This window comes from Gracilinanus agilis, chromosome 2 (genome assembly GCF_016433145.1).
Source record: "Gracilinanus agilis isolate LMUSP501 chromosome 2, AgileGrace, whole genome shotgun sequence".
In the NCBI taxonomy this organism is placed as follows: Eukaryota; Metazoa; Chordata; class Mammalia; order Didelphimorphia; family Didelphidae; genus Gracilinanus; species Gracilinanus agilis.
The window spans coordinates 252,639,385-252,646,309 of NC_058131.1; positions in this window are offsets into that span (position 1 = coordinate 252,639,385).

Below are 6,925 nucleotides of genomic sequence, written 5' to 3' on the forward strand. Positions count from 1 at the left end.
ACTTTTTCATAATGCATTTAGTGTGGAAAAACAAAAAGAACTGAAAAGTCTAGAGCATTATCTCTCGCCCTCATTTTCAATCTCTCTTTATCCACTGTCTCCTTCCCTGGTGCCCACAAATATGCCCAGATCTCTCCATCCTTGACAAAATTTGACCCTGCCCTACAATGCCCTTAAGGTAGCATCCCATTTCTCTTTCCAACTCTTTCATAGTCTTGATACTGGAAAAAAGTAGTTTACCTTCCTTGCTACTGCTTTTCAACCTCTCATTCATTTCTTATTTCTTTGTAATTTGGCTTCACCTGAAAATGGTTGCTCCAAAGTCATCAAGGATCTTTCTTATTGTTAAATTCAATGGATTTTTCCTCATTCTGAATCCTTCATGAACCTCTGTCATATTTTTTGTTGCTGACTAGTCTCCTCTGGACACTTTGAACACCCTGAGTTTTTATGACACGCTCTTTTGGCTGTGTAGCTGATCCCTCCCAGCATCCTTTTCAAGTTCATCATCATTGTTCCTATTCCTTCTGTGTTAGTATGTTGGTCCAGGGTTTTTTCCAGTGCTCCTTTCTCTTTCAAATTCTCTTGATCATTTCATCAGTTCTCATGGGTTTAATTATCATCTCTCTATATATGATTCTCAAGTGGACAAATCCCAGCCAAACTCATGGTCTTTTTCTCCAAAACCACCTCTTTTCCCAAATTTCCCATTTCTGTAGAGAGCTTTATTGTTTTTTCAGTACTAATGACCTGGTTAACAAGCTAGAAGTCATCCTTAACTCATTTTTGTTTACACTGCCCTCTTCATTTAATTAGCTGCCAAATATTACTGATTCTTCCTTCTTAATATCTCTCTTATCTGTCGCTTTCTCTCATCATAACCTCCCTAGTCTAAGTCTTCATCATCTTTTGCCTGAACTATTGCAAATCTTATAGTTCCTCTCCATACATCTATGGTCTCCAACACATCCCCCATGTAAATGCCAAAATGATATTTATAAAGTACATTTTTGGTCCTAGTATCATGCTCAAAAACTTACTCCCAACTCTTTAGGATACCTCAGAACCCCTAGAGAGGAGATACAGCCAGTCTTGTTTTGGGAGAGTGAGATTGGGGCACTCAGTAGAAATGGGAATCTTATCCAGAATAATTTTTTTCTTCCCTTTCTGGAGTTTAAATACTGTTCTAATTTAAAATTTTGTTTTATCATTGTTGTTATTATATGTTTAGTAGTTATAAGTATTATTTAAGTATTCTCATGACAAGAATCTTAGCTTTGATTCATATCTAAGAGAGGGCTAAATGTTTTGTAATTGCTATAATAATTGATAACAGAGGCTGATGCTATTTAAAAAAAAAAAACTTCATTGGCTGGCTCCTAAGTGCTTTTAGGATAAATTAAAAAATATTCTGGAATTTAAAGCCTTCCACAATCTGACTCGAGCCACTTTTTCCAAGTTGGTTATCAAGCAAGTTGAGAAGGGATTAAATTTGAGAAACTGACATGAGCATGAAACAGTTCTAGCTGAACCCTTGAGAAGAAACTTCTTGGTGTGGAGCACTGAGAAGATAGGGCTCAGTTTTAGCCTCAGCCAGGTCCCCACTACTAATCTAGAAAGAAAAGATTTTTGCAAGCTTTGAAATATTCGGAGGATTTAGGGTCTCTGCACTTCCCATCAATATTTTAGCCTTCTACCACTTTTGGACTAGTAGCTCCCACCTTCCCTTCAGTTACCAAGAAGTGTTATCAGATCAACTAGTGACTTACTTCTATTTCTCCCTTCCTTTCTTCCTTCTGGTGCTAGTAGGCAATTCAACCTGGGTAATACATGTGCAAAATGTATTTCTATATTTTTCATTTTTGTAAGTGAGAAATCTTATAAAACCAAAACCTCCAAACATAACCCAAATAAACAATTGAAAAATTGTATTCTTTCACGAGCATTCCTATGCCAACAGTTCTTTCTCTGGAGGTGATTAGTATTCTTTGTCATAAGTGCCTCAGAATTGTCCTGGATCATTGTATTGCTGATAATGGCTGTCTATCACATTTGATCATTCCACAATTGCTGTTACTGTGTATAGTTGTTTCCTGATTTTGCTTAGTTTACTCTGCATCAGTTCATGAAGTTTTTTCCAGCTCTTTCTGAAATCATCCTGTTCATCATTCCTTATAGCACAATAATATTACATTACAATCATATACCACAACTTGTTCAGCCTTTCCCCAATTAATGGGCATGTCTTTAATTTCCAATTCTTTGCCACCATAAAAAGAGCAACTATAAATATTTTTGTTCAAGGAGGCCCTTTCCCCTTCTTAAAAACCTCTCTGGGATACAGACCAAATAGTCCAAATTAGCCATGGTTTTTTTTTTTTTAAAGTCTCAATCTACATGCTAAATTTATCACCTCTGAGTCAGAAAGTAGGTAGCAGGAGATAGTTTCATCATAATTCTTGTGGAGTCATGGTTGACCATTGCATTGATCAGAGTTCCCAACTCTTTCAAAGTTATTTGTCTTTATAATATTATTATTATTATATAAATTTTCCTACTTGTGGTAGAACAAGCTATTCACCTCTAGACAGAGAGGTGATGGATTTAGAGTATATGTGTATGTGAAATATATATGAAAGAGGACATTACTAACATAGGAATTTGTTTTGCTTCACTATAGATGTTTGTAATAGGTTTTGATTTTCCTGCTTTCTTAATGGGAGGATGGGATAGGAGGGAGAGAATTTGGACCTAAAAATAAAATTAAATTCAATCTTTAAAAAATATTTTTCTGGTTCTGCTTAGCTCACTTGTGTAACTTCACATACGTCTTACCAAGCTACTCTGAGACAATCCCTTTGATCATTTCTTACAATGAAATGGCATTCAGACACATTCATATACTGTTACTTGTTCTGCCATTCTTCAAAGGATGGATAGCCCTTTCGTTTCTAATTTTTTTGCTACCACAAAAAGAACTCTATAGATATTTTTATACATATGAGCTCTTTTCCTCTTTGACTTCTTTGGGGGTATAGATCCAGTATTAGTATAGATTTTTCAGAAGTATGGACAGTGTAATACTTTTTAACCCAATGATTTAACTACTAGTCTTTGAGAAAAGTGTATTGGTGGGGGTTCAGGACAATGGTGTTACAGAATTGTCCCTGTCCCCTAAAGGCACCCCCAGATGTTGCCAACCTCTGGGGATTTAACTCAAAAGTGAGTGTAGGGGTTAGACTAAGGATACTCCAGAGCTTAAATTGACAATATAAATATGTTATTATTATTATATTTGCTATTTATAAAACTTTTGCCTGTGGGCAGCAGAGTGGGATGGAGTGCTAAACTTGAAGCTGAGAATAACTGAGTTCAAATGAACTCTCTGACATTTACTATCTGAGTGTGTGCTTGGGAAGAAATTTCACCTCAGCTTGCCTCAGTTTCTTCATCTATAAAATGGGGGCAATGATATAACTTATCTTCCAGGGTTGTTAAGAGGATAAAATAGTATTTATTTTTTTTAAATTAAATTAAATTTTAATTTTTATTAGCATGCAAAACATACTTCCATATTGGTCATTGTAAAAGCACACTCATATATAACCAAAACTCTAAAATAAAACCATAAAAATACACTGATGTAAAAGATGACTCCAACAGTTCTTTCTCTGGAAGTGGATAGCATTCCCCATTATAAGTCTTTTGGGATTGTCCCAGATCATTGCATTGCAGAGAGTAGCCAAGTTTTCACAGATAATCATCGTCCAACATTGCTGTTATTGTGTACAATGTTCTCCCGGTTCTGCTTATTTTACTCTGTGTCATTTCCTACAGATCTTTCCAGCTTTTTCTGAAATCATCTTGCTTATCATTTCTTATAACATAAAAGTATTCCCCTACTAACATATACCACAATTTGATCAGCCATTCCCCAATTGATGGACATCCCTTTGATTTCCAATTCTTTGCCACTACAAAAAGAGCCACTTTAAATATTTTTGCATCTGTACATCTATATTCCTTTTTTGTTATCTCTTTGGGATACAGACCCAGTACCAGATCAAAGGGTAAGCACAGTTTTATAGCCCTTTGGATATTGTTCTCAATTGCCCTCCAGAATGGTTGTATAAGTTCACAATTCCACCAATAAAGCATTAGTTTCCCAATTTTGCCACATCTCCTCCAACATTTATCACTTTCCTTTACTACCATATTGGCCAATCTGATAGGTGTGAGGGGGTACCTCAGTATTGTTTTAATTTTAATTTCTCTAATCAAGAGTGATTGAGAACATTTTTTCATATTATTGATGGCTTGGATTTCTTCATTTGAAAATTGCTTGTTCACATGTTTTGGCCATTTGTCAATTGGGGAATGGCTTCTTAAAAGAATATTTCTAAAGCACTTTGCAAACATTAAAAAGTCATATAAATTACTATTGTGTTGGTTTTTTTTTTTATGAAGCCCCGGATCACTCTGGGTTTTTGTTTTGTTTTTTTTTTTTACTAAAGAAAAGAAGCTCTTCTCTTGTTTCCTAATTTGTCTTTAGCAATTTTCTTTAATAGCCATTAGAGAGATAGAATTGGGAAGAAGTGAGGAGAAAAATTAAAGAAATATTTTCCATGACAATTATGAGGTTGTTCTATTACTTGATGATGAGGTTGGAGAGAAGGTGGCAAAAAAGGAAGAATATGGATTATTAAGTGATTTAAACCTGGCAGGTGACCATTGGGAATAGACTGTAGGGGATGAGGCTTAAGAATATCTTTAGATTGAGTTACATGCTTTTTAAACAGATTTTTCCTTCTTCTAACCAACATGTTCTCCCAATGAAAGGTGGTACAAGGAGCTTTGTTTTCTAGTTTTGTTATCTAGAGGTAAAATCGAAAGAAGACTGGAAAGATGAGATGCATGACCTTGGACAAGTGACTTCCTCTCTGGGAATCAGTTTCCTCATCTATAAAATGGAAGTTTTGGACTGGAGGATCTATAAGATCCATTCTAGCTCAGACTCTGGGCAAGGCAGAAAAACGTTTCTTTGTCCAGATAAGTGAAGTCAGAAGGCAATGATGGTGAAATGTCCTTTTCCTTGGGCGTTTTTATTTTATTTTTTTATTTTAAACCCTTAACTTCTGTGTATTGACTTATAGGTGGAAGAGTGGTAAGGGTAGGCAATGGGGGTCAAGTGACTTGCCCAGGGTCACACAGCTGGGAAGTGTCTGAGGCCGGATTTGAACCTAGGACCTCCCATCTCTAGGCCTGGCTCTCAATCCACTGAGCTACCCAGCTGCCCCTCCTTGGGCATTTTTGATTCTTTTTCCCTTGGGAGAAATTTATTTTCTTCCCCTCCTTGCTTCAAGCTACATTTAGCTGTAAGGCTACGTTGGCTTGTTACTTTTTGTCATTTTTTCCCTTATACCATCACCTTCTCTAACATACTAAGTTTCTTGGTGATTCAGCAACAAAAGATGCTGGTCTCTCAGTGTGTCTGAGAACGCCATTTGGTGTATCACTGGGTTGATGTTTATAAAATTCAGATTGGGATCTGGGAATTGTTTGTGGAAAAACCTTGTGGGTGAGTCTTCCCCCAAACCTTGACATTCTCTGATTCTTTGATTCTGAGTGGGAAAAGACCTCTAGGCACTGAAGCTAATTCTTTTTCATTTTATCTAAGGAGGTAACTAAGGGGCAAAGAGAAGTAACTGTAACAAGTATCATTTTAATTCTATTCAATTTAGTAAATATCCACATAGTCATTCAATAAATATAAGTGCCTACTGTATGTACTGTATACATACTGAGGGAGACATAAAATATAGAGAAAACAAGGCCCCTGCTGTTATACAAAGAGAATATTCTTTAACAAATAAATAAAATGGAAAGTTAACTATAATATATAATTATATGATAAGTAAATTTGAGTGGAGTCTGAGGAGGAGAAGAAATGGGCACATGTGTGAATGTATATCAGGGAAGGTTTCCTGGAGGAGGGGACTAATAGCAATCTGATATGCAGAGGGGTAGAGAGGACACATAAAGTACATGGAAACCTGAGCAACCAGCATGGAGGTAGAAAAGATATAGTACATCTGGGGGACAGGGAGTATATATGTAAGATTCATAGAGGGTAGTAATATAAAATAAGTTTCAACCTCCATTCCAATCTTCATCCCATGGATCACAAGCTCAGGAGCTAGACTAAATGAGTGAATGAAAGAAAGAAAAGAACCTTAAATACTTTTGCTGTTCAGTTATTTAAGTCATGTTAGACTCCTGACCACATTTGGGATTTTCTTAGCAGAGATACTAGTTTGCCTTTTCCTTCTCCAACTCCTTTTACAGATGAGGAAACAGAGGCAGTGTTGAACAATTTTCCTAGGATCACACAGCTAGTAAGTGTCTGAGGCAGTATTTGAACTCAGGTCTTCCTGACTCTACCCACTATGCCTCTACCTTTGCTTACTCTTTGCAAAGGTCTAGGAGAAGCAGACAAATATACCAACAGTCCCTACTCACAGAGAGCTCATATTCTAATAGAGGGAGACAAAACATAAGAGAATTCTAATACATAAGATGGTAATTTTGGAGAAGTGACAAACTAGATGGTGATATATGTTCTTTAATTTTATGTTCATGGATAAAATGGATCCATTTCTGATACTGAACCATTTGACAGAGTCCAACACTTTGGTTATGGCTGCTGTTAGGTTGCATCTCCACAAAGGTTTATGCTCTGGAAGAAGGCTATGGGTCTTGGACTAGAAGGGAGGATGCTGGTATGTGGATGGTGGTATTGCTCTTCCCAGAGCTCTTGGGTTCAGGGTCCTGCCTTGTGACCACCTGGATCTGACAGAAGGTCACAGCCAAGGTGGTGGCAATAGTTTGACTTTCCTGGGATAAGTTTCCTCTTTTCTCCCCCTCA